The sequence below is a fragment of the Topomyia yanbarensis genome, chromosome 3 (assembly GCF_030247195.1).
Source record: "Topomyia yanbarensis strain Yona2022 chromosome 3, ASM3024719v1, whole genome shotgun sequence".
NCBI lineage: Eukaryota > Metazoa > Arthropoda > Insecta > Diptera > Culicidae > Topomyia > Topomyia yanbarensis.
In genome coordinates, this window is record NC_080672.1 from 125,692,119 (window position 1) to 125,702,576 (window position 10,458).

Consider the following 10,458-nt stretch of genomic DNA (forward strand, 5'->3'; position numbering starts at 1 on the left):
GGCTTGAGACGTTGGGATTTGCTTTAATCATCCACTTCACCTTTCCCTCCGTCTTTTTGTTCTCCGGTTCCGGTTTTCTTCCAGCTCCTTTGCCGTGGTCCAACGTCAATCGCTCCTGGAATCGCTTCAACACTCTGGAGACAGTTGAATGGTGAATGATCAACATTTTTCCCAACTGCCGGTGCGACAGGTCAGGAAATTCCAGGTGTTTGGAAAGAATTTGTTCTCTCGACTCGCGTTGGTTCACCTCCATTTTCGTTGAATCGAAAAACACGACTTCGAGTTTGACAGCATGTAAACAATACACACCAATGAGAAAGTGTGCCAAATTTGGTTGATTTTTACCCAATGGTAAAAAAGTTATGCCCTGTTGAATGTGCAATAACTTCGTGTTCGCCCTTTATGATATATTAGACCACATGTATTCGCTACATTTGTATGCGTAATTTAGGAAAGTTACAATAATGGCAAAATATAACTAGAATGCTTGGTCTATACATGAAATGTGCTTATATTGACTAAAATTTGATTTTTCTTCCCCGGTCCGGGTTTTTTACCACATACAATCGAAAAGTTTTCACAATTTTTAAAAGCTGATCTTGTACTGTATAGATTTAGTTCCAGATATTAGTTCGGTCACGGTTTTCTGTCTTCTTTCTTCAGATCTTCTCAAATAAGTTTAATCGTATTCGATCACCTACTACAAATGAAATGACCTGATAACCAAGAAGGTTTGGTTCAATATGAAACATTCGATGTTGATTGGTTCTGCTTAAACCATACGTAAGAAATAAAAATAAATATTTTACATTAAGTGGTATAGTCCTACGTCTATAGTTCGTGCAACCCCATAGGGCAGCTCCTTGTAGTTTTTATTTTTACTTATTGTAAAAACTTAAAATTCAGTTGTGCTAACGCATTGATCCGTATCAAATAAGCATTTAGAAAAAAAGAAAACGTATTATTTATTCTGTAACCGCACTATTCCCAAGTTTCCAATAAACCTCTTAGAGGATTGGTTACTACAACAAAATAGCAACAGTCTAGGGAAAATCAAAGTAAGATCATACATAAAACTCACTCGCCTTTGCATGGAAGAAAATTATGTCACATTCCGGGATGTCTTCTACAAACAATCCAAGGGTGCTCCGATGGGTAACAAACTCTCTCCTTTTATTGTAAACTATTAATGTTAAACCTAGAAAAATGTTTGAATGAGAAAGGCTAGTTACCAAAACGCTGGCGGCGATACGTTGATGTTGGAAACCATTAATAACATCCATAAAAATATCAACTTTACACAAAGAGAGGCAGGGTCTTTGACTTTCGAAATATATAGGAAAACTACAAATATCGAAAGAATTATTCCAAATACTTCAAACCATTCTTATCAGCATAAAATTGCCGCTTTTCATCACATGACCCATAGAACAGTAGAAATTCAGCTCAAGGAGCATATTGCAGAAATAACAAAAGCTTCTAGCGAATCTGATGAAGATTTACCATTTCACTTCAAATCCAAAGTAGCTGAACAAGCTTTTCAGAAAAACATGACCTAACTATAGAAGATATTAAAATTCAACGTCAAATCTCCAATCCTTGGAAGTTAGACGTAGCTGAAAGTCTAGAAATTTTCTTGCACCCTTATTTTTTTTAGTTACATGAAAAGCGAAATATTGCATTTTAATGGATTTTCCTATACGTGTTTAGATACGATCAGCCGATTTAGTTTTTATTTCTCTACACTTTTTTTTAATTTAATTCGTTTATTTGACATGGTTCAATGTTACTTGTCCTTAAATCAACTAAAGTTTTTCCGTCATATCATATGCTTATTCTTCTTATAAAGCTAGAAATGAGGGTGTTAGATACAATGAGATAGAAATGATACGAATATGGTTTCAAAAACTAGGATTCGAATTTTTCTCGAAAATACTAAATTCGTGCTTAGATCATTTTATACCACAATTTTAAAGAAAAGTTTTTCGCTTTAATCATACTATTACTACTTATACTATTCACTCAGATTGCTTTCGCAAGTTTGATGCTATCTCTTGCTGCATACTCCACAGCAATTGATACTTCTTTATCTTTTCTACAGTTACTAATTTTTTAATCTTTTGATCTAATTTATTCACAATTATTATGAGCTAATTACGTTGGATTTCATTCGAATTCAATTAACAGCCCTGAATGCAGTCACGACGGTATTTTTAGAGACTGATAACATCTTAAAAACGACGAACCCGATTTATTAGTAATTTACGTTTCGATTTTATAAACAATATATTAGCATGGACGATAATCAATCACTCCAAAAACGCCATGAATATACTGTACTCTAGAACAGTTCCAAACTTAAAACAAATGCCGTTTTTTCCGACGCAATACGTTAAGGAACAATAGCAAATAAAACTTCAAACATTGAATAAACACAACTCGAGAGGTGATAACTGCTCAACACATATATTTTCTCATTCCCCCGCACCCGCAAGTCTATCTGGCTATTATCCATTATTTTGCCCTCCTTTAAAATGGAAGGAGGTGCGCACGGCCACAAAGCACCTGCCAGGCACCCGACTGGATGATGACTTGACTGCTAAGAAACCCCCAGCAATGAATATCCAAGCACAACTAAATAATAAACTAGAAGGAGTATGATTGTGGTGCGGCGGCGGCTCGGGCAAGCACAAATCTAATCGCATCACCGACCGTCATCTTCGCCGTCGTCGTCGTCTTCGAAGTCGACGACGGCGCTCAGTTTTGAAGGATCATTTGTTTTAAAGTGGCACTTTTAACGAATTCGGAACGACACCACGTGGTGGAACGGAATGAAAGCGGAAGAGCCCCCGGTAGCGAACTGCGAGCGACAGGTTAATCTACGCATCGTGTTTGGTAAAACGGCAGGCAAGTGGCAAAATTCCTTGCTATGCGGAAAGGCGTAGAATTCGGGGCGGGTGGTTGTCGTGAGCACGGTGACATCGGCGGCGGTGCGACTTACTAACCTCCGCTTCAGTGTGTCATGCGCAGATGGCTGGAATGGGTGCCTGAATGTTGTTGGCTATTAAGTAATGAATGTTTCATATGACAATGTTTGTCTGATTTGGGCTTGCTTGTTTTTGTTAGTGGTCACTGAGTTGAGCATATTTCTCACACTTTGTTTTCTGGTCAGGCGGACACGACTTTGATGCAAAAAGGTTAGTGTTTATACCATAATAGGTGAAAGAAGGTTTGTAGTTTCCATCCATTTATTCCAAAGTTAACATGTGAGCTCCAGGTAAAAAAGTTACATACGGATGTTCGAAATTTGGCTGTAGAATTATGCAAGACGATGAGATACAGTTGTTGTAAACTAGCTAAAGCCATGTTAACCCTTATAAAATAACTCATTGGCGATATCATTGAGACGTAATCATTAACTCGTCACGTCATGAAAAGCAATCAATTTTTAAAACAGGATCTTGTGCATATTTACAATCTAGAAACTCTACAATTATTGTTATTGGTAGTAAATCATTTTGTATACTTGAACTGAAATCGCAATACAGAACAGTAACGGTGGACTTAATTGCATTCAATGTGAAACATTGTGTTTCTTTTTCTTCTTAAATTTTTCATGTTTCTACTACAACAATGTAGACCAGACATAAAGCTATCATCAATAAAAATACAAATATCGATAACTAGTGCTCCCAATTAACCAAGATTCGATTTCTAATATCAAAGAACAGTTTATTCTCTAGCTTAGAGAATAGGATACCAAAAAATTAATCCAAATTATTGGTAATTGGGCATTTCACATCCTTGCTCTTACTTAAGGACTATGGCACTAAATTTTCATAGGTTTCCCCACTCAGTAATCTCTAACTAATTGAATATCGTGATTTGTCTCTGCATCAGTTTCCCAATTGAAAGGATTGGGTAAGTGGTAATAATAGGGATAAGCAAAATAACGACACAGAGAACATAGCCAATACGGAAGTATTCTTCACTCCCAAGGGCATAAAAGACACTTCTCGATGAGTGGATATCCTTCGAGGGGATGTTGAGATAACAGAACAACATTCACGATGAGATATTGTCATTTAAATTCGGCTTAAACCAGTTTAGATTTTCAAACTTTCGCCGTGACCTTTTGGAAGCCACAGTTCAGTTTATAAACCATTTTCGCCAGAAGTTCCAAAGATAGATCGTTGATACTGCAAAAATACCGCTGCATTTTCTTAGTAGTCAACTTGGCACTCAGAGCTTTTCAGAAAACTCTATAGCTCACTGGGTTAGCATATCCTTGAGTGTTAGCTTCCTCTACATAGGTTCATCTATGCGAGGAGAACCAAAAATCAAGATACGCAATTACATTTTTGCAAGGCAGTTAAATATCAAATGATAAGAAGTTCCGTAATCGGATTCACAAAGATGTAACAATTTCTTTAACATTTTTGGACTCACATCCAGCAGAAATATTTTGTTTAAATGCAAGTTTGCAAGCTACACCAATACTTGACATGTTCTGATGCAGCTCAAGAACGAATCTTGAGCTTTATTCAACTAATCGATAGTGGTCGAACTGGTTCTGGACCAACGAAGTCAGTCGCAGTGCTTGCTTGAAACGGTCGAATATCCATAAAAGGTAGATAGCATTTGAAATGCTTTCGATTTAAATTCGATATGCGATCTTGAATCTGCCGACCTCAGTGCTTTCAGACTGTCTGTTAGAGCAAAAAAAAATGTTCTACCGCACATTCACTGTTGAAGTACCAATTGTATGCCACACAGAATCGCAAAGATTTCTGCTTGAAATAGGGTGCAGTATCTAACAAGCGAATGAGATTGGTCTAATCTCATTTCACGATAATAGATGCCAGCATCGACTCGGTCCTCCAACAAAGAACCGTCAGTGTAACAAACCTGACTATTCCTGAAGTTGTCACTCCATCCAGTCTGACACCCATTCCTTGCGTGGAGTAGTTCTCGCAACTTTAAAAGGAAAACTACAGGCGAGTGTAAGGTCACTGGAAACAAGTAACTATTTGGGGTCGCAGTCTTATGTGGCTAGTTGCACGATCTATTGAATTATTGTTTCAGAACCCAGTAGCCTTAAGGCGGCATGCACGAGAAAGTGCTTCTTGCTTCAGAAACAAACATAGTCGTTTTACGCTCAAAAGTGCCTCTAGAGCAGTAGTAGGTGTTGTCGGGAGCGCACCAGTCATCGTCATCAAGACCATCCTCTGAAGATTTGATCGATTAAACTTTGATTGGATTGTCGCAGGGCTGGCGGAACACTTTTTTCCCGAGTGGGTAGTATATTCGTAATGATTTCCACCCGAGTAACGAAAGATCGGACATGGCGCGTGTGAAAATTTCCGGATAATTTCTGGTGGCTATTTGGAAACATCCTTTGTTAACAGGGTGTATGACCGGCGGGTTAACGAGAATGTGTTTGTTGATTACTGAAATTACAAATGTTCCACAGTTATAAGCTTGAGCTTGAGCTTGCGTGATCACTCCTGGCTGCTACACCGTTATCGATCTGGACTAGCTGAAGTTGCACAGGGAATCAGTAGATAATTATGCTTGGGAGTTTCGCTACTACGCTCTTTCAATGTGCAACTCCTGGTAATCCTAAAGTGTTTATTGATCAATAGCGGCGCCGGACAGGCACGAACGTAGACCGCGGAAGGAACGGGAAGGAGTGGTTAGTTCGATATTTGCTTTTGCTAGAGGCCATATATACTACTGCGCACTCCACAAGTATCACAGGAGGGGGATATTTTTGTTAGTAAGAGTATAGAAGTTGGATCTACTTCTTCATTACCGACGCCAGAAAAGTGACTGGACTAGATATCGATCCACCAATTTCATGGACCGGGGACCAACGGCTTCCCGAGCAGAAGAAAATAACTGCGGAATACTAAATTTAGGTATCAATACCAACAACTGTTTACCATAATATGGTATTAATGAGCTCTACATAAGAGGTAAAATACCAAAAAAAAATATAACAAAGACATGTTCTACAAATAACTATTTGATAATGAAACGAGTTATTACAATACCTGAATAATAATAAAACGTTTTTCAACCTTCCAACAACAAAATTTACTCTTTGGAGGTATTCAATAAGGTATTGATTTGGTATTTGTAAAAATCACTGGAATACATAAATAATACTAAAATAAAGTATTATACCTCATTGAGGTATTAAGCAGGTATTGAAAAATGTTTGTTCAACACCTGCTAAATACCTCAATGAGGTATAATAATCAATTAATACTAAGTTTTGGTGTGAATACCAAAAAATAGTATGCTCGGGTTATTGCCCAGTTATTTTCTCCTGGTCGGGTTTACTTCCATTCCGAAGGAAGACGTGACCACAGATTTTTTCACCTCGGCTGGAATTGAACGAAGGCAAACTGGAATGAGTGGCGGTCACGCTTGTCACTCAACCACCGGCGCCGTCTTACAAATGTTCCACAATTATGTACAAGTTACTCCATTCTTTTAAATTTCGTTGCATTAATTTTTCGTTTCCTCCGATAAAACCTTCTTTTCGCAAGTTCTGAAGCCCGCATGGTAGTGTTAGTTAATAAGAAGGTATCTCCGACGACCGACATTTTCTCGTGCTCAATATACTCAATAGAGGATATGTTTTCGATCGCAAAAATAATTCCGACAAATGTCCTTTTCGATACAAATTATATCCATCTAATACATCCGGTCCCTGGATGGTCTACTTCCGGACCAAAAATAAGACATTTAACATCATCGATATATGCATGATCTAACTAAACAACACTCGGACGTGTAGGAAGAAGTATCCTGTCTATGTACCCGCCCGGGAAGTAAAGATTGATCGTGTAGTCTCCGACAAGGACTTTAACTGCGTTGGCTCTTTGAAGAACCTTTTGCTTCAGTCAGTGACAATCATTTAAACAAAAATCGAGGAGTATAGGAATACAACCTATTTTCCATCAACCTCATTTCTAGGCTTTCGCCGAATCTGTTCTTCCAAATTCTGTTTTTTAGACAGGGCTGGTCTACCTAATCGTCGTTTTGTGCCGCGGGGCATGACTGGCCATCGTTGAAAACAATGGGGCCAACAGCTGCGTATTGTAGAAACGCAGTGTTTTGGAGTCTGGTCCTTACCTTTCTTCGATTGAGTCAATGGACTGTATCCTGGAATTAATTCCGATTGTGGGTTCCTTATGGTGGCGTCTCCCGTCGTCAGACTACACTTCCTTCTGGCTGAAGGCAAGGATGGCAGGGATTTTGCACAGAAATAACTAAACACTAGCCATGTACAGATAATACCCTACACATTTTACATTATATTTTACATTCAATACACTACATTTTATTCTAACACAAATTATACATAACACTTTACATTGATTAAAATTGGTTGCTGCGACCGAGCAGCTTCTTCGCCGAATATTCACTGATGGCGCCTTTCTCCTTTTTTCTCATATTACGGGGGCTCCAGGGGGTGAAGTTTAGCAAAGGTGGTGGGCCAGGTCTTCGTTTCCTCTGCTTCCGTCGTCGAGAGATTATCCCTACAGTCCTACCGATGATTGCAATTCAGTTGCATTTGTTTACTCGTACTGGCTCCGATATGTGAGTAGACCGATGACATTTCTCGGCCAGCTGGGTAATCGTACTTTATGTTGTGTTTACATCAGTACAGTGAACCGGCGATTTCTTCTCAGTAGGGAAAAACGGGGTAACGGTCGAGGGGTGCATAAATGGTTTCAGGGTGAAGTAGTACACTCGCAAACAAAGGCATTGTGTGTAAAATACGGGGAGAACCAGGAAAAGTCATCCTACTGTGGAAAGACTCCATATGATCTCTCGACATATCCCGCAAATAATTAATATGAAGCACTCTTTCAAGGAACGCTTCGAGAAGAAATGCTAAAGAGGGCTACACCACCGGCCACGACTAATTTCTACGCTTCCTTGCCCACTAAGCAACGAGAGTCTGACCATCCCAATGTGGGAACATTTTCAATGTGCCTATATATTTTCGAAAGAGGAAAATAATCTTGTCTCCTAAACTTCCTTGTAAAGGCCTGAGCGTATCCCTTGAAGGGTGCTGATACAAAACCGAAGTAAGTGTCTCGGAAATCTTGGAAACTAGCAGAAATTTCCACATGGGACATTAAAAACCCCAAGTGTCCCTATATTTCAGTCCTTACATTTTTCCTAGATTTTACACAATGCATTTGTCTTCCACTCCGTGGTGTGCATAAATAGCTCATAATTGTACGGGAAAAGGTCCTATAAGGACGTTTGAAAACGTCGGATTGCCCAAATATTTCCGAATATACGCAACGCTGGAAACGCAAATGAAAAACGTGATGAAAGCTGAAAAACTCGATTATTGGCACCGGTCCGTCAACGGATTAACGAGAGAAACAATGTTTCGACTGGTGGATAGGGCCTACGTTGTGCATCCGATTCAATCTATGATTGGCATACACGGAACCAAGAATGCTTTATCGCCGACAGCAGCATTCCATATAGATTAGACCTCTCCACATTTTGAAAAAGTTTTGAAATATGCATCGGTCAGCTCAAATGTTTGTTCTAGGTGTGAATTTAAGAACTTTCATCAAAAATGGCTTAATTTGGACATGATTTAAAGGTGTCTCCAATCAAAAATCGTGTTTTTGCTATGTTTCCATAGTCTTGTCCAATCATTATATGTTGAATGCCCATCTCCGGCGTATTGGGGTCGTGAAGAGTGGTCTCTGCGCTAGTGATGACGGTTATCGCGACATTAAACATGTTGTCTGGTCGTGCGCTTAGAGTTCTTGCGCCAGATCTACACTAAACGAATCCCTTCGGCTTCATTCCAGTCCGAGAGTTGCTGGCTATCCTTGATCTCCTCTATATGTGTCTCACGTACATATTTTTAAACACGATCAATATCCAAATTTAGTTATATTTTCTCCCTTGGTTGATATGCTAACAGCTACCTGTAAATCTGGTCCCAAAGGAGTTCCCAGCGGATCCAAGGAGGCCAGTTGGCGGTTTGGTTCATGATTTTTTTTTAATCTAAAGTTTTATTTGAAACGGATCAACGCGTTAGCACAACTGAGCCGTGGGTCTTTTACATTTTTTTACAATAAAAAATATAAAAATATATATTCTAAGAATGTCGGTATGCCAGATCTTGTTGACGGAATTTGCTGCTGCATGTTAAGATCCTTTTCCTTGGCGGTGAAGCCGCTTGGGGGTCATTCAGTCTGCCTTCTCGCGCGTTATCGTTCCCGTCCATGTCGTCATCGGTACTGCTTTCTGGCTGTTTACGATCAGAGCTTCTTATTTATTTCATGTTCTTGCGGGTCGCTGTTGTATATCCGTCTTCATCGGTATTTGCTTCTTTAATGGCGATGCTAGTTGTTGGTTTGGGAGCGGTTGTCGTGGTTGTTGTACCTGCATTATTAGTTAATTATTAATTATTAATTTTTGGTTTATCTGAAGGTGTCGATGGCTGCTAGTTAGAGTTGTTAGGCTGTAGTAGATGAGTTTTGATTTATTGCTTCGGCGCATGTTTTTCCGTAGTAGGCTGTATGGTTACAGAATTGGCATGTTGGGGTCTGCTCGGGATATGTGATTAGCGTTGTTTGCTTATAGGTCACGCCATCCTTCGATGATTTGCATTCGATGTTCATGTAAGAAGGTATTGGTTTAGTCACTCGCATCCTCACAATACGAACGCCGTTGGGAATGCCGGTGAAAAAAATTCTCCAGGTGTCATTCGTAATAGATTCTACTTCTCCACATTGCGACATGATTCGTTTGATGGAATCTTCCTGTGTGTGCGGGGCCAAATCATGGATACGCACGTCCACCATGTCGTTTTCCATATGCACGGGGATCTTGATTCTGGTGTTATTAAATTCGACCTCGTGTTTCATGTTGTTCTTTGCAATGAAGTTTTCGCTAAGCTTCTAAACGTGATTAAAACACAGTTTTTTCGTGATGTAGTTGAATGTACGTAACTTCAGCGAGATTAAGCTCCATTTTCACTTTAACTAATTGTTCCACTTCCTGAACTGTGGGTCTAACACGAGTTTTATTAAAGTTGATCGAAATCGTGTTATCCCGTAGCACGGGCACTTTTGTTCCATTTGGTAATCTCATTTTACTCCGCAGCCGGGGGCAACGATACAATTTGTATGTGCACTGATATAGAAAAATAACTAGCTTGATTTACTGGTGCCTATAGCCTGCTATAGCGTAGCGATTTTTTGCTTCTGCTTTGTGCAACGTCAGAAGATAGACTGTTTGGTTCATGATGTCCTGATAGTTATCTTTCGTTTGCCAAAAATCTTCAAGTTTATTTTCTACTTTTTCTGACATTGATGTTGGAATCAGTCACTATCTTTCGCTTTTTTTATAAAACAGCCTAATAGTGTTTCTCCTTGTTTCAATTGTTAATCAATTGTTAAT